The sequence below is a fragment of the Pinus tabuliformis genome, chromosome J (assembly GCF_031772625.1).
Source record: "Pinus tabuliformis cultivar Carrire ecotype Pingquan chromosome J, CPIR1, whole genome shotgun sequence".
In the NCBI taxonomy this organism is placed as follows: Eukaryota; Viridiplantae; Streptophyta; class Pinopsida; order Pinales; family Pinaceae; genus Pinus; species Pinus tabuliformis.
The window spans coordinates 319,263,575-319,287,093 of record NC_142295.1 but is presented as its reverse complement, the minus strand read 5'-3'; the positions used below and the strand labels follow the sequence as shown (position 1 = coordinate 319,287,093).

The 23,519-nt window shown below is 35.6% G+C and overlaps 1 pseudogene; it reads right to left on the bottom strand.

Moving 5' to 3' along the window:
* LOC149227033 (transcription elongation factor TFIIS pseudogene) overlaps window positions 1-5,656 on the bottom strand; it is a 41,850-nt pseudogene extending 36,194 nt beyond the window's left edge.
* Window positions 5,657-23,519: the final 17,863 nt, after the last annotated feature.

Here is a 23,519-nt window from a genome sequence, read left to right as displayed (position 1 = left end):
ATATTCTTTGCTACAGGGACATAGTCGTAATATCACCAACATCCACCCTCAAAAGTCACATTTTGGAAGAATTGCACTCATCTCCCATTGCAGGACATTCAGGCTTTCAGAAGATGTATGCTCGCACCAGAAGATCATTTTTTTGGACAGGCATGAAAAAGGACTTCCTTACTTTCGTAGCAGAATGCGATGTCTGTCAATGCCACAAAGGGGAAACCGTCAACACACCAGGCACATTACAACCATTGCCCACTCCGACATTAATTTGGACGGAGGTTTCTATGGATTTCATTACAGGTCTTCCAACGTCAGGGAACAAGTCAGTGATCATGGTGGTTGTGGACTGACTGTCGAAGTATGCTCATTTCTGCACCCTACCCCACTCGTTCACACCAACTTTGGTCGCTCAATCTTTCATGGATCAGATTTTCAAATTGCATGGCATGCCCACTTCTATTGTGTCCGATCGCGACCTGATCTTCACCAGTAAGTTTTTGGCAGGAACTCTTTAGGATACAAGGCACTCAACTAAAACTCAGTACTTCCTATCATCTGCAAATGGATGGTCAAACCGAAGCCATCAACAAATGTCTAGAAACCTACCTTAGGTGTTTCACTTCAGAAAAGCAACACCTTTGGGTACAGTGGTTACCTCTGGCTGAATGGTGGTATAACACCAACTATCATTCCACCACCAAAATGACTCCCTATGAAGCAGTATATGGTCAACTTCCTTCTTCCCCTACTTCTTATCTCAAAGGGTGCTCCAAAGTACAAGCAGTGGATCAACTCCTACAACACCGCGCAACCATGCTTGCCCATCTTAGAGAGAATCTTTATCAAGCTCAGAACTGCATGAAGCAACACGTCAACCAGCATCGCTCAGAGCGCCAATTTCAAGAAGGGGATCAGGTCTTTTTGAGGCTGCAACCATATAAGCAAACATCACTCAAAGACAAGGGTTGTCAGAAGTTATCTCCAAAATTCCACGGACCACACCAAGTACTTCAGCGCATTGGAGAAGTGGATTACAAGTTGGCTTTGCCACCTACTGCAAAAATCCATCCAGTTTTCCATGTATCATGCCTCAAGAAAGTGATTGGGAACAATTGCCAAGTTCAAACCAGTCTACCTGAATTGGACGAAGAAGGGTCAATCTGGCTTCAACCCGAACAGGTCCTAGACACACGAGACAAGCACCTGTGCTGCCGCATGATTAAGGAAGTCCTCGTCAAATGGAAAGACACCTCTTTGGAAGATGCAACTTGGGAACCAACCACTATTCTTCAGCAGTTTCCACAGCTTCAACCTTGAGGACAAGGCTAGTCTTAAGGGGGAGGGCATGTTAGGGTCCCACCCTAACCCCCTTATTTATGTCATGGGATCACGTCATAGTCAAGAGTCAATAAAGCCCATATTAATAATTGTAAGTGGTTAACCCATAATTAATGACGGGACCACAGTTAGTTGCAAATGGGCCGTAGTATTAGATAGATGGTATTAATAAAACCCATGGTATTGATTCGTGGTATTGCATGTATGAGTCATATATAAAGGATAGAGACTCCCTACGAGGAGCATCATGTCTTATTTTGTAATCGAGCTCTGCTCTATTGGAGGTTTCCCCCTCGAAGAGGCAAGTGAAAATTACTCCCTGAATAATAAAATCATTGTTGTTCTGTGTTCTGGGTATCTTTTCTTCGCATATTCTATATTTGGGTATCATTTTGCAGGTTAAGAGCATAACATCCATATTATATTCCTTATGGAGTTCATGGCTTGGATGTTGTTGGTGAGACTTGACCTCATGTTGTTTGATCTAGATCTCTAATGAATGCAACTGGATATGTTTTCTTGTTGTTATTTTCCTTGGACAATCTTCTTGTGAGTTTTTGATGCTTTGAAACTCCACTAATATTTGAACATCCTCAAATTCCTCTTTCAAACATTCCTTCGATAGAAAATCCCACAATATTTTATGTAGAAAATTTGCAGATTACCAGACCGACTTTAGCCCAACCTTCTTAAATTCCCAATTCCCATTTCTTCACACAACGTTCTCTAATATCCTTCCTAAATAGAAAGCTCATGTGCAAATTTTCGTGCTTGGAAAATAGGCTCCTGCAAAAAATCCACAAAATAACACATGTTAAGAGCCAGCGAATAACATGTCTTAAATCCATGACCCTAAAGTAGCCCACTCTCTGGCTTTGTTTCTTAACCTCGTGACAACCCAAATAAGCCCACACCCTCCCATATATTCTTGGAATAATCCACGATGTCACGCCCTGTATCATCCCACGGCCTCTGTCGCCATTTCTAGATTCTATTCCTTTTGGAATTCATGGCTTGGATGTTGCTAGTGAGACTCGATCTTAGGGTATTTGATTCATATCTCCAATTAATGCAACTAGATATGTTTGCTTGCTATAATTTTCCCTGTACAATCTTCCTGTGAATCTCTGATGCTTTGAAACTCCATTGATATTTGAACATCCTCAAATTCCTCTTTCAAACCCTCCTTCAATAGAAAATCCCACAATATTTTATGTAGAAAGTTTGCAGAGTACCGTACCAACTTTATCCCAACCTCCTTAAATTCCCAATTCCCATTACTTTAGATGACATCCCTTAATCTCTTGCCTCAACAACAAAATCCTATGCAAATTGTGGTGCTTGGATAGCAGGCTCCTACAGAAAGGCCACATAATAACACATGGTAAGAGTCATCAAATAACATGTCTGAAATCCACGACCCTAAAGCAGCCCACTCTCTGGCCCTGTTTCTTGAACACATGAAAAACCAAATCAGCCCACACCCTCCCTTAATTCCTTAGAATTCTCTTTTCAAATCCATGACGTTGTGCCCCGTATCATCTTGCGGCCCTTATGGCCATTTCCAGATTCTATTCCTTATGGAATTCATGGCTTGGATGTTGCTGGTGAGACTCGATCTCATGATGTTTTATCTGGATCTCTAGTTAATGCAATTGGATATGTTTGCTTACTATTATTTTCCTTGGACAATCTTACTCTAAATCTTTGATGCTTTGAAACTCCACTGATATTTTAACATCCTCAAATTCCTCTTTCAAACACTCCTTCGATAAAAAATCCCACAATATTTTTTGTAGAAAATGTACAGAGTACCAGACTAGATTTACCCCAACCTCCTCAAATTCCCAATTCCCATTGATTCAGATGGTGTTCTATAATCTCCTACCTCGACAACAAACTCTTGTGAAAAATGTGGTGCTTGGACAGTAGGCCTCTGCAAAAAATCCACAGAATAGCACATGGTAAGAGTTGCCAAATAACATGTCTTAAATCCATGACCCTAAATCAAACCACTCTTTGGATCTGTTTCTTAAACTCGTGACAATCCAGATCAGCCCACACCCTCCTAGAATTTCTCGGAATTCTCTTTTTAAATCCATGATGTCACGCCCTGTATCATTGCACAGCCCCTATCGCCATTTCTAGATTCTATTCCTTATGGAATTCATGGCTTGGATGTTACTGGTGAGACTCGATCTCATTCTGTTTGATCCATATTTCCAATGAATGCAACTAGATATGTTTTCTTGCTATTATTTTCCCTGGACAATCTTCTTGTAACTCTTTGATGCTTTGAAACTCCATTAATATTTGAACATCCTCAAATTCCTCTTCCAAACCCTCCTTCAATAGAAAATATCACAATATTTTTTATAGAATATATATAGAGTACCAGACAAACTTTAGCCCAACCTCCTCAAATTCACAATTCCTATTTCTTTAGATGATGTTCTCTAATCTCCTACCTCGACAAAAAACTCAGTGAAAACTATGGTTCTTGGACAGCAGGTTCCGCAGAAAAGCCATAGAATAAAACATGCTAAGAGCCATCGAATAACATGTCTCAAATCCACGACCCTGAATCATACCACTCTCTAGCTCTATTTCTTAAACTCACGACAACCAAAATCAGGCCATGGCCTCCCAAAATCTCTCTTAGTTCTCTTTTTAAATCAGTGACATCATGCCCCATATCATCTAGTGTTCCCTATCATTATTTTCTGATTCTATTTCTTATGGAATTCATAGCTTGGATGCCGTTGGTGAGACCCAATCCCATGGTGTTCGATCAGATATCCAATGAATGCAACTGGATATGTTTGTATGCTATTATTTTCCCTAGACAATCTTCCTGTGAGTCTCAGATGCTTTGAAACTCCATTGGTATTGGAACATCCTCAAATTCCTCTTTCAAACCCTCCTTCGATAGAAAATCCCACAATATTTTCTTTAGAAAGTTTACAGATTGCCCGACCGAATTTAGCCCAACCTCCTTAAATTCCCAATTCCCAATGCTTTAGATGACGTTCTCTAATCTCCTGCCTCGACAACAAACGCCTATGCAAACTGTGGTGCTCGGATAATAGGCTCTTGTAGAAAAGTCACAAACTAACACATGGTAAGAACCATCGAATAACATGTCTTAAATCCATCACCCTAAAGCATCCCACTCTCTAGATTTGTTTCTTAAAATCGTGGAAACCCAAATCAGCCCATGCCGTCTCATAATTTCTCAGAATTCTCTTTTTAAATCCACAACGCCATGCCCCGTATCATCCCGCGGCCCCTGTCACCATTTCCATATTATATTCCTTATGTAATTCATGGCTTGGATGCTACTAGTGAGACTCAATATCATGTTGTTTGATCTGAATCTTCAATGAATGAAACTGGATATGTTTACTCACTTTTATTTTCCTTGGGCATTCTTCCTGTGAGTCTCTGTTGGACACCTAATCCTAAATGGGTTAGTGTGGAAGTCGAATGGACAAAAGCAGTCCAAGAGACCTTGGGATCTGAAACCCAAGAGTCACGTATTGTACTATAAATGTATATCTCATGTTAATAAAAAATGTATTGCATGTTTTATCTTTCATATTTTGTCTTGCTGCCCATGTGTGTTTAACATGGTATAAGAGCAAGCGTATTCCTGCCCTGCAAATTAATTTGAGCCATTTGTTTTATGGCCTCTCTATGCAGTTTATTTCTGCCATAAATTTCATGAATATTTATTCAGCTCAATTTTAGCTGCAACCTGATTACACTGCTGCTAGTGTCTGCTCTCCATATAGAAGCGCCTCCATACCCCTGACAATGTCTGCGCTGCTACTCCATATAATTAGCCGCTACACTGCATGCGCTCTGTCCTGAGATAACCTGGCCAGCACTACACATCTGTCCTTGTAACTCCTGGTCTGCTCCACTGCTCAGAGCGCAGGTCCCAGGTTCCTTTTTTGGCGTGCTCCTTATTCTGCCTATATGCTGCCTTTCATAAAAGCATTGCTTCTCCTGGTTCTGGCAATCTAATAACGCTCCTCTCTCATACCTGCAATTTAGGGTAACAGTCTTCACTGCTATGGTCAGTCATCTGCGCATCTTTGCCATCATTTTCTGTGCATTTTATTCTACCGTTGAAGAATCGATTCGTTGCATTGAGGCAATTTTCGCTATGTCGAATGGTGTGGCCGCTGGAAAACGATGTGGTTTTACATTGTCTTGAATCTGTTGTGGTATACATTGTGGTTTTACAATGTTTTGAGTCTGCGTACCTCCACTTCGCCAATTCCATCCTGCACATTGTAGCCAGCACGCATGCCATTTTCCGAATCTGGTGGTATGAATCCCCTTCGCTATGCCTCCACCCAATGGCTCTGTTGGTATACTATAACGCCTTACCACCATATCTCTGCTCGGTCATATCTCTGAGTAGCCATACCACCATATCTCTCACGATGTTGACATGAGGAAAGCTCCTCACTTATTTCTTTAATGTGTTGTTGATGAGACTCCAAGGCACCAGTAACAACCATGAGTTGCCCCTCCAGTCTTTTCACATTTGCCCGTAGCACCTCAACGTCTTCAAAATCAGGGCTGCGTGGACGCTGTGAGTATGTTTGCTGAGTCGACTCTGAAACAGACTAGAAGTAGAGCCTGTGAATGTCTTTGTTCGAACATTGGTGTTTGCATACAGGACAAGTAGCCTTCTTATTTGGCGGACAGTATTCTAGCCATTGTTGCAAGCATAGATCGTGAAATACGTGGCCGCAGAGGGACATGGACTGGAGATCCTCAATAACGGGCTTGACATCTTCATAGCAGATTGCACAAATGACCTTGGTCGCATTTCCAGTATCTCTGATTTCACCGACCATTCTCTCCGTTGTTTTTTAATCGCATGTCTTGTGTGTGTCATTTCAATTTCCTCAGCCAGTGGTATTGCATTGGCACTGTAACGTTTTTGCTCAGCGCTTTACAACATGTTTGAGTGCCGAATGTGAGCTCTTTGGGCGCTATGTGAGTGGAATGTGAGCGAGCTCCATTTCGAAGATTGTGATTTGTATTGTACGTTGAGTTTATTGATGCATCAAGTTTTGAATGTCTTGAATTTATTCAAACGCCCTGTGATTGGTCATTCAAGTTAATTGGTATGGCGTTGGGCTGGTCATTGAACTAAATAGTTAAATTCTGTGAATTACATTCATCTGTGCGTAGACAACTTTGTGTGTTGATTCTCTATGCGTTGAACAATGTGAATGCATCGTGGGAATTATGTGTTGAGTGGTGCGTAACAGTTCAGACTCTTGTCCTTGGCTATCAGTCTGTTGGCCTATCTTCTGGTCTACGCTTTCTCTTATCTGCAATGTTACTTATGTCGCTTGTATATCTTCCCCACGAAAGACTTCAGCACAAGCTGCAAGATTTATTCTCTTGAGCCTTGATGGAAGAAATGAGCTCCTTATAACTAGTACGCTCATATTCCAGAAAAACATCCTGAATTCCAAGATCCCTATATACAGCCTTAACGTCTGCATCACAAGAAGGATTTCTCTTCCCATAATTGGCATATAATCATTGAAGTTGGCTCTCGTTGGCCCGTTCAAGGGCTTGCACCACCAACGCCCATGGATTCTGGACCCAATACCGAGAAACTTGTTTCAAACTCATGACTTGAATGAAACCTTTTGGTAGCTAACCATGATTTGAACTATCTCTCCTGGTTATGTTCTTTTATGAATTCACTGGAACAGTATGGATATAACCATGAGTCTGAGTGCATGTTTGGGAGTTGGAAGACTTGGCATAATGCGATGTCGATTTTCTACATTGTGATGGTTCGCTAGAACAGTTTGACTCTAGGGTCTCGGTGGTTCATTATACAGTATTAAAGTTGGAATTTTATTACAAAATTCTCATTGGCATTTGATTTTTTTGGCATTCAAACATTGTTTCCCTCATCACAACAGCCTGATTGTGGACCATTCATCTGTACTACTTATAGACTTGCTGCAAGGACTTCTCAAGTTTGAGCCTTCGGAACGTGTGAAAGCTTCAGAAGCTTTGAGTCGTCCATTCTTCTTAGAGGGCACCAAATTTCATAAATATGGTGCAAACAAATAATGAGAATTCTGATTCACTGCTCGAGACAATGTTGAATTGTTATCAACTTCGTTGGTATTACAATGGCTATTGAAGAGAATCGACCGCATTAGGGGATCTCGGCATTATCTGCAAGCTGGAATCCAATGGCATTGAGTGTGTAGCTATATGTCATTGAGTGTCTTTATTACTCTTGGTGTCTTCGGGCCCGTGCATTGACAATTTTAGACATTGAGCTTATACATAAACGGGTTCAGGTTTCTGTGTGGAGACTTTGGAGAGGAGGAAGTCACGAGGTGATTTGTTTCTGGCTGAAGTTTTGGTATAGCCGCATATGGAAACATATATTTCTTTTGGATTTTCGTTATGCTGCTGGAAAACACCCTATGCATGAACAAAGTTGAATGTCTCAATTTGTCTTCCACTATTGATCAACACTTCTACAACATTTGCCATTTTATTATTCAAGTCCAAGGGAATGACAAAGTTCATGTTTCTATCTGCAACGGTACTGCGGACAGACTTTCAGATTTGATATTTTGAAAAGCTTCTCTGAGTAGTATAATATCGATGCTCTTCTTCTAAGTTACCACAAGTTCAGTAAGTATTGAAGAGAAAGAAATCAATTTTGTATATCGCTCATTGATTTATTTGTGTGCTGAGCTGGAGCTGTATTGAATGCATCGAAAACTGTGATTAAAGCTGCCTGAATACGTTATGATGCTGCCTGAAATACGTTGAAGCTGTTGTTTTAAATAAGTTTGTATGAGGCCTGAAAGGTATACGATCCAATGGTATGGTGATTGGTTTCAAATACACTTTGAATAGTTCGAATTCCATTTGCAACCGAGATTCTGTGCTTCTGTTCCTATAGTTGGATCCGATTTGATTGCTGGTGCCATTCATATGTTTAATGCTTTGCTGAAGTTGACCGCTGTAAATTACAGTTCAAAGAATGCCCATGACATGGTGTTATAATTATTGAAGTTTTGATAACCATCATTTTTGAAGGAGTACTTGAAGGATCCAAACAAGTTTGCAGTTGCTGCTGCCCCAATTGTGGCATTGTATTTAAAACTCATTATAGTGCATTGATTCCTTGATTCCACTGCTGCATAAAGATTTTGGTGAGCTGATTGTAATCCTTTATATTGCACACTAATCATTTGCTGACATGTATAAAGGATATTGCTGTGTACTGTGAGTAGATATTACTTTTCTGCATTGAGTAGTAGTTGTGATCAGTTTTTTAAGGTGTAAATCAGACATTGAAGAAAAAATGGCCAGAACCAGTGAAGTATTGCAGCTCCTTAAAACTCTGATATTATCTACTGTTGATGACACATTACAAATCAGCAAAGGATCTCTCTCATAAATTCAGACATGTCTACAAAATGCACAGGAAAAGATCGATTTTTTCAGCTTGAATCACAGCTACAGCAAGAAGAGCTACATCAAAATAGACACCATTCTGAACCTGTTTTTGTTCAGAACATTGAGACAACCACCCATCAGCAGCATGTTAATAATGGTACAGTTCATTCAAATAAAGCAGCAGTTGTATATGCAGATGTAGAAACTCAGTCTGCACTTCCCAAGCCCATCGTCAGACCTTGGGAACAGCTTGTCCACAACAAGCAAAAAATTGGTCTTGGATATGACAAGGACTTGTCCTTTCATATTCCGGACTATGCCAAGCCCATTCAGTTTCAGAGTGCTGGATTCATTCATAACAGTTCACTTGCTCCTCATGACAGTTCAGCTTCAGCTGTTCCAAATTCTGCCCCTCTTCCACAGCAACAACAAAAACAACAGATTGTGAAATGCCAACACTGTGACCGAGTTGGCCATCTGAAAGATCACTATTTTGATCTTCATCCATGTAAGCACTGTCATAAAACCAGTCATTCTTCACACAGATGCTTTAGAAATAAACATCCTGGAAGAACAAAGATTCATCTTGGATGGATCGCTTCTTGGCAATGGGCATCAACAGCCAAGAAGATATTCCAATCACATGTCAGAACTTGTTCTAGAGTATTGAACAGTCTTGCAGTTGAGTTTTCTCCATCATCTCACCTTGTATTTGACAGGGGGGGAAATGATGGTCATCTACAAGCTTTAAAGTCACATCAAGCGAGCCTGAGCCACAACCTGCCACACCAGTTTCAGAGTTGTAGCCAGCGACAAAGATGCCCCTAAACATGCCTTCAGTTGGCAATCTGGGACACTTCCTCTAGCAGAAGACTTCAGCTTCTTGCCAGTTTCGGAAGCATTCCAGGAACAAAATTGAGAACACTTCCTCTAGCAGAAGACTCTAGCTTCTTGCCAGTTTTGGAAGAGTTCCAGGAATTGCATTAAGCATTCCAGAGTTGTTGGTTATCCTTAAACCATCACAGGTTGAGACTTCCCTTTTCAGGTTGAAATGTGGGGTGAGACCTCCCTTTTATGGTTGAAGGTTTCCCTCTTTAAAACAATAGGATCACTTCCTCTAGCAGAAAACTTCAGTTTCTTGCCAATTTTGGAAGAGTTCCGGGAACTGCACTAAGTGTTCCAGTGTTGGTGGTCATCCTTAAACCACCGCCCTTTATACCAACATTTCATAGAGCACATTCAGCCTAGTGCTGCCATGCATTTTTTTCACATTTTGTATTACAGCTCTCTTCTTGGACTCATACATAACCCTTCGGATTAAGGGGGGGAATGTTGGACACCTAATCCTAAATGGGTTAGTGTGGAACTCGAATGGACAAAAGCAGTCCAAGAGACCTTGGGATCTAAAACCCAAGAGTCACGTATTGTACTATAAATGTATATCTCATGTTAATAAAAAATGTATTGCATGTTTTATCTTTCATATTTTGTCTTGCTGCCCATGTGTGTTTAAAAGTCTCTAACACTTTGAAAGTCCACTGATATTTGAACATCCTCAAATTCCTCTTTCAAACCTTCTTCGATAGAAAATCCCACAATATTTTATGTAGAAAGTCTACAGGGTACTAGACTAACTTTAGCCCAACCTCCTTAAATTCCTAATTCCCATTGCTTCAGATGATGTTCTCTAATCTCCTACCTCAACAAAAAACTCCTGTGCAAACTGTGGTGCTTGGACAACAAGCTCCTATAAAAAAGCCACAGAATAACACATGGTAAGAGCCGTCAAATAACATGTCTTAAATCCACAACCCTAAAGCAACCCACTCTTTGGCTTTTTTTCTTGAACTCGCGACAACCTAAATCATGCCACTCCCTCCTAGAATTTCTCGGAATTCTTTTTAAATCCACGATGTCACGCCCTCTATCTTCGCACGGCCCCTATCGCCATTTCTAGATTCTATTCCTTATGGAATTATGGCTTGGATGTTACTGGTGAGATTTGATCTCATGATGTTCAGTCTCGATCTCTAATGAATGCAACTAGATCATTTTTCTTGATGGTGTTTTCCATGGACAATCTTCTTGTGAGTCTTTGACCCTGTGAAACTCCACTGATATTTGAACATCCTCAAATTCCTCTTTCAAACCCTGCTTCGATAGAAAATCCCACAATATTTTATGTAGAAAGTCTCCGGAGTACCAGACTGAATTTAGCATAACCTCCTTAAATTCCCAATTCCCATTTCCTTAGTCGACATTCTCTAATCTCCTGCCTCAACAACAACTCCTGTGCAAATTGTGGTGCTTGGGCAACAGGCTCCTGCAAAAAAGCCACAAAATAACACATGGCAAGAGTCACTGAATAACATGTCTTAAATATATAACCCTGAATCAACCCACTCTCTGGCTCTCTTTATTAAACTTGCGACAACCCAAATCACCCCACGCCCTCCCATAATTTCTTAGAATCCTATTTTTAATCCACAATGCTGCGCCTTGTATCATCTTGCAGCCCCTGTCACCATTTGCAAATTAAATTCCTTATGGAATTCAGGTCCCCATATGTTGCTAGTGTGTTATGAAACCAGCTCACAAAAAGAATTCAGCCTCCTTGAGGGGGCAACCTCCTTTACATTACATAAATGAACAATTCTTTGATGATACAAATGACAAAACTTCATTTCTATATACATTACAACAAAACCCTGTGATTAGTGTCCCATTTTTCTTCCTTTTTTGCATCTAGAACCCATTTTTGGTGCTATTTGTGTCCAATTATCAAATATGGTGCAAAAATTGATGCAAAGTTTGCACCTATTTTTTCACCAAGTCTTACACCAAGTTTAGCACCAGGTATTATAATAGGTTTTACATCAAGTTTTACACCAGGTTTTATGTCAGGTTTTATGCAAATTTTTGTGCCATCCATTGCACCATGTTTTGCATCAAATTTGGCACCTAATTTTGTTTCACCAACTTTTGTATCATTTATTGCATCCACTTTTTGCGGCTACACTTGCATCAACTTTTTCATCATCTCTTGCATCCTCTTTTGCATCATTTTTTAAATCATTTTTTGCATCCATTTTTACAACATTTTTTGCATCCCCTTTGCGTCAAGATTTGCATCAACTTTTGTGTCTCATATTGCATCTACTTTTGCATGGAATTTTGTTGCACCAACTTTTGCATCATATTTTTCATCCATTGTTGCACCCATGTTTACGTCTACTTTTACATCCCTTTTTGCATCTTATTTTTCATCTTAATTTGCTTCTTTTTTTCCATCTATCATTACATCCACTTTTTTTGTGACACTATTTGTACCATGTTTTGTACTTACTGTTGTACCCACGTTTGCTTCCAATTTTGCATCCATCTTTGCATCCACTTTTGCATCAAAATACTGCATCTATTTTTGCATCCACTTTTGTGTTGGGTTTTGCATCTCATTTTGTATCATCTTTTGCATCTACTTCCATTGCATCCATATTTTTCATCCAATTTTGTTTCTGATATTGCACCCATGTTTACATCCACTTTTGCATCCCTTATTGCATATTGTCTTGCATCCAAGTTTGCATCTTTTTTTGTGTTTTTTATTACATCCACTTTTGTTGTGCCATATCTTGTGCATACCATTGAAACCCACATTTTCTTCCAATTTTGCATCCACATTTGCATCCTCTTTTGTGTCCAAGTTCGCATCAAATAATTTTTATGTTTTTTGCATCCCATTTTGCATCTACTTTTACATCCACTTCTGATGCATCCAATTTTGAATCTAATTTTGTGTCCACTATTGCACCCATGTTTGGTCCATGTTTACATCCATTTTTTAATCCAATTTTTCCTCCTTTTTGCATCCAAGTTTGTGTCTTCTTTTTTTTTTCATTGTTGTATCCACATTTATGTCACAACAATTCATGCTAAGTTTTATAACTACTATTACACCCATGTTTTCTTCCACTTTTTCATCCATGTTTTCATCCTATTTTGTGTCCAATTTTGCGTCAACTATTGCATCTACTTTTTCATCCACTTTTGTGTCAATTTTTCTGTCTTGTTTTGCATCTACTTATGTCGTGTCCACTCTTCATCCAATTTTACGTCTATTGTTGCCCCCATTTTTTTTTTACTTTTGCATCCATTTTGAAACACTCATATATTTTTTGCATTGAAGATATTTCTTATGACATTAACAATTATGAACAACTGATGACAATGTCAATAATTATGATGATGATGATAATGAAGATGATGACGATGACATGAATTGTGATTATTATTATAATCAAAATGATGATAAAGATGATGAAGATTATAATGACAATGATGATGGCGGTGCTAATGACCTTGGACAATCTTCCCAATTTTTAAATGTTGTCATGGTCATAATCATAATCATTATCTTTAGAGTCATCTTCCAAGTCATCATCATTTGATCATCATTATCATTATTCTCATCTTGGTCATCATCAACAACAATAATGGCATGAATGATGATTATGATGTTCATGACAAAGTTGACAACAATGATGATAGAAATTACATTAATTATGATGATGGGGATGATGAAAATTATATTGACGATGATAATGGTAGTGATGATGATGATCATCGATCATTTCTAAAAAATAAAGTTGTCATTTCAGTTGCATATATCATATGTCCTAACAACCCTTTTTGAGCACTCTAAATATTTTTTGGGTTGATGATATTTCTTATGACACTTATAATTATGAACAATTGATGACAATGTCCATAATCATGATGATGATGATGATGATGATGACGACGACATGAATGGTGATTATGACAATAATGCAATGATGAGATTGATGGTGGTGATGATGATGATAATGAAGATGATGACACTCCCTCTAACTAGGGAGATACTCATAATGAGACAAAAAAGTACTCTCAAGTTGAAATATTCATATAAGAAGGGATCTGGATTGATAAGCATCAACAATAATTTACATCATCATAGCCAACATTGTTAAAATAGAAAGGCCTTGACTAACAAGTTATATCTCTCCATTAGATCATAGCACAATGTTGGGAGGCATAAATTTGGACACCGATGCCTCTTTAGGCACTTACCACTTTAGGATGTTCATCAGGCATGTCCTCGCATGATCATTTCCTAATCCACTGTCATAATATTTGACACCAGGAAATGTAGATCCTCATGACTATTCTTATCTTGGATTAATGTACTTGACTTATGGTGGTTAGTCCTAGTCAAAGCACAAATTCTCAAAGAATATTGGTCCCAGATGTTTATATAATCCACCATTCTCCCTACTGGTGTCTTTAGTAGGCTTAAGACTACTAGCCTCAGCCATAGTACATGAAAAATGGATAATATGGTGTCAATGTTGGCTCCTTCTTAACTAGGGAGGAGACATCCACAAGCATAAACGTTTCTCAAGAATACCCATCATTTTAATAGGGAATAACATCATTAATTCGTTTTCATCACATGACGCCTTTATGATTAAGCATTCATAGATTTGTGGCAAAATATTTCCCCTTTTGTCATTTGTGATGAAAGAAAATAAAAAAGTGAAAGCCAAAAACATTAAAGATACACTATAATTATTTATCTAAGTCTAAACTCTAAGGTTAAAGTGAAAATTTTTGTAAATATTATATCTATGAGTTGTTCAAAACTTATGAAAACCTTATTCCCTAAGTCCTATATATAAGGAAATCAAAAGAAAGAAAAATAAGGCCCAATGAATGGTAACTCATGTATTCACACCCTCTTTGGAAAACATATGAATATATACACTCCCAGTCACACTTGATCACATGTTTGTGATGGTTAAATCATGAAGTCCTCTTTCCCCTTTCATTTTAACTTCGTCATTTAAGCATCTAATTGAGGATCTAGGGAATTTTTCTTGCCTAAGGGTTTCATGTCTACTCTTGGTTTACTTATGTCACACTACAGTCAATCATGTGACAGAGTGAAATACTTAAGTTTGTGGAGTTATTAGAAAAATGTATTAAGTTAGTCACAACACACACATGTATTACATGTCATTGATCCACATGCGTGGGTTGGAGACTCATTGCTTGAGAACTTTAATGGATACTACTTTAGGCCCTTGATGGTATATCTTACAAAATATCTTGGTAAACATTGTGATTCATCCTTTCTTTTCCTCGAGACACTTGATAATATTGAAGTCACTCCCAATAATCCACGGAGATGGGGAGTATAAATTACTTGTGCTGGAAATAGAATTGAGAAATAGAGGTTTTCCATTTCCAATATTGGAGTCAAAGACATTGGATACATGGTAGTAGTCCTCAATGTCAATTAACTAAAATTATATTGTCATAATGTGAAAAGAGGTAAACATATTGGTAATCTTGATGTCCTAATCATTCCAAATAATAGCCATTCCACCCAAGTATATCTATTCATCAATCACTAGTACTTGGAAATTCCTCCCCCATTTTCTAATTATATGAGGTAGAACCTCACTTGATATTTGTATTTCTTATATCAACATTATTGATGAGTGGTTTGCATACCATTTTTCTTTTAGGAGTATTTTTTTTCCTGTACTATCGTGGTCCCTCATGTTCCATGAGACTATTTTCATGGAGAATTTACACAGAAAGGAAGTATAATGTGACTAAAAAAAAAATGTTCCAAGATTTAAGTTATTAGACAATGGCACTTCATGACTCCTATATTTCCTTAACCTGGGACTGAATGGTGAACTTGATAGCCTTAAGGGAAATATACCAATGAAAATCTCAAAAAGAGGTGACTTTTGACTTTATCACATACAAGTTAATATACTAAAAAAAATATCCATAAAAATTTCATCAATCAATGAATCTTTAAAAAAAATATCCAAAACAATTTCATCAAGCAATGAAGCATTACATTATAAATTACAATCTATAAAACTTTTGGGAACTTTTTGATAAACCATGTTCAAAACCAACATATTTAATATTAATATTTAACAATAATATGGAAAATAACACATTTTCATAAATTAAATAACATGTTATCAATCCTAAGAAATGTCACTAACATAAAACTAAAAAGCATGCAACTAATGGGAGTGACCACTCAAGGCCACCATAAGACAATTAATCTATTAAGACAAGGATTAATGGAGAAAGAAATCTACAAAGGACAAAGGCAAACCTATTTTAACTTTATTGTTTTATTAGGTGCAAGTTGAACATCTCAAGATATAATAAAGAGAAGAATTAATTTTATTTCATTAAGAAAACCCAAGCACATTCTATAACTTAGCAAGGAAGAGATGTATAATACCCATCTCAGTGACACAACACATGGCATTAAGTTACTTTTTTATATATAATTTAAATTTATATCATAAAATCACAAATTTAGAATGAATGGATGTTTAAAATCCATTTTTATAAAAAGAAAATATAATTTTTATTATTTAAAAAAAAACAGAAACTAAATATATTTTTTTAGAAAGTTTACTAAACTGAATATATATTAAAAAAAAAGAAAACTAAACTTAAGCAAATAATTTTTATTTTTATTTTTTAATTTAAAATATTTTTTAGAATTTTTTAAAACACTTCCCTCCTTTCTAAGAAGCAAAAATAATAATAGAAATAAGGATGGACCAAAAATATTCCTTTCCTTGGTAAGTGTTTCCCACCCTTCATTCCACTCACTTGAGCTATTTCATAAAATAGAGATAAGTGTTATTTCACACTCTTTTGGCAAAGCCTATTGAGCTTCTCTTATGATATATCTATTCCTTGATGGAGTCCTTGCTATATTGATCAAGTTTTGATTCCTTGGAGATTAATTAAAGCAAAGAAAACATGAGTACTCTTAATTCCAAGTTCAATGCCTCTAATGGTGGACACAAAGTAAGAGAGGGGTTATTATTGTGGTCATAACACCAAGTTCATTGTCTCTGATGGTGGACAAGGCAAGGGAGGGGGTTGCAGTGATGGTCATGGTCATGGAGTTTTCTCTTTTACATTATATTTAGGGAGTTCAAAGCAATTTGAATGGAATCATTGTCGTCACTAGGTATAATGGATTAAGTGTGATAATGGATAAAATGAAGTAATTATTTGTGAGCATTTGTTCTTGAAAGAACATTAAGATCCATCTTATTATAGAGAAAAGTACATGCATTAAAAACAACTTAATATTTCATGTGACATTCATATTGTATGCAACTTACTTTTCATTAAAAACAATTTACTTTTTAATGTGACATTCTTTTTTTGTTAAAATTTCTTCTATTTCTAATTTGAATTACAATTGTAATTTGAAATAAAGCTTCCAGTAAATATTAATTTACCAATTCTACAAGGAAATCATAAGAAACATTCACAATATAATATGAAGAACAAATGGGTACCTACTTCATATGGATTAAAAAATGCTTCTACTACTTAATGTGAATTACAAGTGTAACCTTAGTCAGATCTCTAGTATATCTTAAGCCATATTTTCATTTTATTTTTAGTACTATTAAATGTTATATGTCCTACCTCATTTTATTTTTAGCACTGTAATAAAATTATGCATTTTTTTATAGAATTAGTACTAACATGTAATATTGTTTTTTTTTCCAGAACACTAGAGGTAATCACCACAAAGATGATGATATAGACTACGTTTAGATTACATCATATATCAAAGATGATGATGATGAGGATGGTGATGGCATTGGTGATGATTATGTGGATGATATTATCAGGATGGTCATGATGATGATCATGAAAATGATCATGAGGATGAGCCTGACTATGATTTTTGTGGTGCTAGCTAGCCATGCATTATTTTTTATATTTAGTTGGATGTCTTAATATGCTAATCATACATTTGAATTTTAGTTTATTTGAATAATTATGATGATACTATCGGTACTATCTTGTTACCTTATGAATATTTTGAAAAATTTTTACAATTTTTTTATGAAGAATTATTGTGTATGATGAGATTCCTATTTTTTATGGATGTTGTGAATTTACCTTAGCATAATGATATCTATGAAACATTTTTATTTGGTAATCATACATTGACTTTTAGTTGATTTGATTAAATATGATGATGATATTATCATTTTTATCTTGTTATTTTATGTATATATTGAAAATTATCAACATTATTTTGATGGAGAATTATTATGTATGATGATATTACTATCTTTTGATGGATGTTGTGAATTTACCTTAAAACAATGGTGTTCATGAAATATTTTGATATGATAATCACACATTTGAATCTTAAGTGATTTGATTAAAGTTGATGAGGATATTATTAGTATTATCTTGTTACTTTATATATGTGTTGAAACCTGTCAATGCTTTTTTATGGAGAATGATTATGTATGATGATATTACTATTTTTGGATGTAATGTTGTGAATTTACCTTGGAATAATGATATTCACGATAACTATTGATTTAGTAGTAATATATGTATATTGAAAATTGTCAATGAATTTTTGATGGAGAATTGTTATATATGAGGATACTACTATATTTTTTATGAATGTTATCAATTACCCTTAAATTTGTTTACAAATACTAAGTTATGAATTTGAATTGTGATATATTCTTAAATGTGTTATACATGAAAATACCTCCTCATCATCTTGGAGGAGAATACTATGTTGTTGGTTGAAATACCCCTTTCTCCTAAACTATATAATTCTATAATACAAGTTATATACCATGAGGACCACGGCATCCTACTCTATAAAAAGTTGTCCCCTTCATCTAGCGTTTGTTACCAAAATTCTCACATTAGAGGAATTTTCAACTCAAAAAATAACCACCTAAGAAAAAATTAAGAAACTAATAAAATAATGCCGTGTAGACAATTTTTTAATATATCATTTTCTATTACTCTTTTACCAAAATTACCCGAATACATCTCACATTTATCGAAATAACTGTATATGTATTTTATATTTAAATTAATATATTCGCACAAGATTTAATAAATTTTTAAATTTTAAATTAAAAAAGAAAATTTAAAAAAAACAAATTCAAAATTTAAAGGAAATTTAAATTTAAATTACCCAAATAAGCATCACCTTTATCAAAAATAATGACCTACATGTATTTTATATTGAAATTAATTTATTAACACGAGATTTAAGAAAATTTAAATTTAAAATGAAAATTTAAAATATAAATTTAAGTTAAATTTAAATTTAAGTTACTCAAATCAATGCACTTTTATCAAAATAACGATATATTTATATTTTATATTTACATTAATTTATCAATACAAGATTTAGTAAAATTTAAATTAAGAAAGTAAATTTAAAATTTAAATTAAATTTATGATTTAGGATTTTATATTTAAATCTATTTATTTAACACACCATGATTTACCCTTCATTAAAAATATTTTCAATATTCTAACTTTTATAGATTAAGATATTAATTTATTTTTAATATTTAATATAGTTTTGGGTCACTTGGGCACCATTCATAGTTAAATTAAATAAGTTATATTATTAAAAAAAATCCACTGTCTAGTCACACCTATATATCTTTTAAATTTTAAAGGATTTTGATTGGCTTACACATTATGACATGGAAATTCAATGTTAACATTTTAAAATGAAAATTCCTCTAATGCGAGGGAAAAAGCTCGAGTTAACTAGAATTTGACACTCCTATTCACTTTCGGAAACTCATATGGTGGAATGTGATCTCTTTATCCTCATCTTTAGATGTTTCATAAAAAAATAAAAGCATACAAAAGCGGGAAAGAACCATAAATCATGGGGAAGCTTTTTCCTGAGCACAAAAGCATCTAAAAAGTGCAAAATGCCCTTTTATATGAGGAAACATTATTCACCCGAAATATTTTGCCAAAATTGAACTAATGAGGAATTTGGGAGATCTTCATAGCCTTCACTTTCCTATATATTGGAGGCTTGGCCATTGAGGAAATGATTGAAATTTGTGTGTTGTCACGCTGTTGAGATCTATCTTGAGAGGGAGAGTTTCGGAGCTAAGAGTTGGGGATCTATCTTGAGAGGGAGAGTTTTGGAGCTAAGAGTTTGGGGAGGTGTTGTTGCAACTGCATTTGATGGTTGTAACTTTCCTCCAACTCCTTTATTAATATAGATTAGTTATTTTTCCTTCCATATGCTACTATTCATTCTTTACTTATCCTATTTAACTAATGAATGTATGGGATTTTGATTTTTATTTATTTATTTAGTATTATTTATATGTTTATAATAGTTTCAATTATCAAGATATTATGTTGTGAAGTTTTCTTTGTTCTCTCTCTTGTGTGTAGGACCAAGATTTGGAGCTATCTAGCAGCGCTTCCCAACTACACTAAAAACTTCAAAAAGCCCTGCATGCGAGGACTCACATGAATTCATTCTTCTTTTCTTAATCTATACTCTACATCTTGATCTACTAAGAATCCTGAGCCTTAGAACAACCTATCTATTAACCAATCTATCTTAGGTTTCTAGGATAAACTGAGAGGGTTTTATGTTCATCTAACTGTGCATTAAATCCAACAGAAAAATGATATTTATAAACTATAATATATTTCACTATGTAATAAAATTCGTAAAATGGAAGTAAAAGTAAAACTCTAAACAAGACGCCAAAAGTGGATGTAACCATCGATGCAAAATTGGAAGTAGAATTGAATGTTAAACTATCCATCAAAACAAGGCAAACAATGAGACAAAAAGGGTTTTAAAGTAGAATTAAAAAAGGGTGCAAAACTAGACGCAAAGAAGGGAACAAAAAAGGGCATACAAAAAAATACCAAATTGGGCGCAAACAAGGATGCAAAAATGGACACCAAAATGAGGATGCAAAGAATGGTGTAAAATTAGGATGCAAAATTGGGTGCAAAAAGCATGTAAGAAAAGACACAAAACAAGAAGAAAAATGGGACTAAAAAATGGTGAAACTAAGGATGTCAAAAATGATGTATAACTAGATGAAAATTCAAACTAAAATCTAGGTGCAAAATGAGATGCAAATGTGGACATAAAATGTGGTAGAAAAAATGATGCAAAATTGGGTTCCAAAAAGGATTCAAAATTAGACACCAAAAAAGATACAAAATTCGACATAAAAAATGGTGAAAAATTGGACACAAAAGTAGAAAAAATGCTACAAAAATGGGCATAAAAATGGCTCAAATTTAGATGCAACATTGGATACAAAATGAGGTGCAACAATGATTCAAAACTTGGTGCAAAAACAAATGCAAAAGTAGATGAAAAAAATCTCAAAATTTAACGTAACATTAGACACAAAATGGGATTCAAAGGTGGACGCAACACATGGTCCAACATAGGGTGAAAATTTAGATGCTTAAAAGGATGCAAAATTGGATGCAAGAAATGTTGTTAAAGATTGTGCTAAATTGGATGCAAAAAATGATGCAAATTTAGATGCAAAATAGGATGCAATGAAATAAAAAAGTGGATGAAAAAAATGGTGCAAAAATGGATGAAAAATTTGGCACTAAATCAGATTCAACATATGGTGCAAAATTAGATGCAAAAAATGATGTAAAAAAAGGTAGAAAATTTGGTGCGAAAATAGATGTAAAAATAAGTACAAAATTAGAAGCAAAAAATGGCATAAGACTAGATGCAAAAACTGGCACAAATTCCACACAAAAAAAGCACTAAATCAGATGCAAACGATGGTGTAAAACTCAATGCAAATTATGACACAAAAATAGAAGCAAAGAATGGCACAAAATAAGAAGCAAAAAATGATGCAAAAAATGGCACAAAATTAGAAGCAAAACCTGTTGTAAAACCAAATGCAAATCTTGGTGCAAAATATGATGCAAAAAATGATGCAAAATTTGGTGTAAAAAAAAGATGCAAATGTTGGCGCAAAAAAGGATGCTTTAAAAATTGTAAAATAGAGCCAAATTTAGCGGCAGGCTGCTCATCCCAATGGAGATAAAAATACACTAAAATCTGTTGCTAAATCTGGCGTAAATTGCCTATTTTGTTGTAGTGATATAGAAGTCTAAGGGGTCATAATATAATCAAAGCCAACATAACAATAATAATGTAAGGGCACAATAATAACAATAGTGTGCTTCTATGGGGCACAATAATAACAATATGGGACTACATGGGTACAACCTTATAATAAGGGGGTTGTACTAATAACAATAAGGGGTTACACTAGTAGTATAGGGGCCTAACATGCCCCTCTCCTTCAAAAATTGTTGTCGTCAATGCTTGAGTAGTTCTTATACAGTGATATGGGGTTTAACGGTAAGTTTCGCTGGGTGAAACCCACAAGATGGAGGTTCAAATCTCATTGAGTATATGGGCTGTTGTGTCTTGGCTAGAAGAGTAGGCGACCCCCAAGTGGATGGCTCTTGTTGAGGCATAAGTTAATTGCTATTGTGTGCAGCTTGCAGGCTGTTGCACCTAGCCCAGGTTTATAGTGGCAACCAGTTGGATTTGATCCTGGGCCTGTTCAGGATAATTCTCACCAGTTACCAATTATCCTAGATTAAAAAAACGCTTGAGTAGTTCTTGATGCTTCTGTATAAAATTCTTGTCCTTCCATGTGAAATCTTCAACAAGTAAATTCTTCCACTTGATGAGATGCTTTGAAATTGATCAATTTCATAGCTATGGACTTCTCGGTTCTGTAAATGCTTTAGGTTCCAATATGCTTTTTCCTTCCTTGTCAAGTTTTGGCAATATTGTTGGAACTAGGATATTCGGCAACTTTTGAATGAGTTCCCACCCTACTTCACCATTCTTCCATTCATACCTTCCTTCGTTTATCAAATTTGGTTGGATAACTGTACTCTACCATTTCTGCAACCATATGTTCAATTTCACTCCTTTGGGCATATGGATATCTATAAGGCTTGACGTTTGGAGGAACACATCCTGGAACAAAATGAATAGCATGATTATGATCACGAAGACATGGGAGACCTTTGGGAGTCTCAAATACCTTGGAATGATTGTCCAAGACTTTTGGAGATCTAGAGAAATACATGATTTCGATGTGTGAATAGTTAGCGAACATAATTGTGCAATTACGCCTCGTTGTTCTTTCTTTAGAAGCTTTGTCATTCCGTCAGAGTTGATTATCTTTCCTGGTTTCCTTGTGATACCCCTTAATTAAACTTTCTTTCCTTCCAAAGAAAATTTCATAAAATGCTCTTGAAAATTAAAAGTTGTTCTACCCAATGATTGTAGCCATTGAACTCCTAGTACAACATCAGCACCACCCATTGGAACGGAAAACATTGGGCTATTCAATACATATTCTCCCATGGATAGCTTGATATTATTGCAATTTCCAAAGAAATTTATGGTTCCTCCACTTACAATCGTCACTTAACAGTCTAGTGTTGGATCTAGGAAGCAATTCAAGCCCTTGGCTATCTTACAATTAATAAAATTATGGGTACTACCTGTATCAATCAACACTATTACCTTTTTCTTCTTGATATGTCCTTTTATCTTTACAGTTTGAGGAATGGTAATTCTGACGAATGCATTACAAGATATGGTTGGATTCATTTCTTCTTTCAATGGGGTTTGTTCCTAGTGAGTATCCTTTTCTTTTGATGTTTCTTGATACTTTTCTTCCTGATATTTCACTGTTTGAACCTTCTTCTTCTTGATATGTCCTTCTATCTTAAGGGTTTGGGGAGTGGTAATTTCTTCC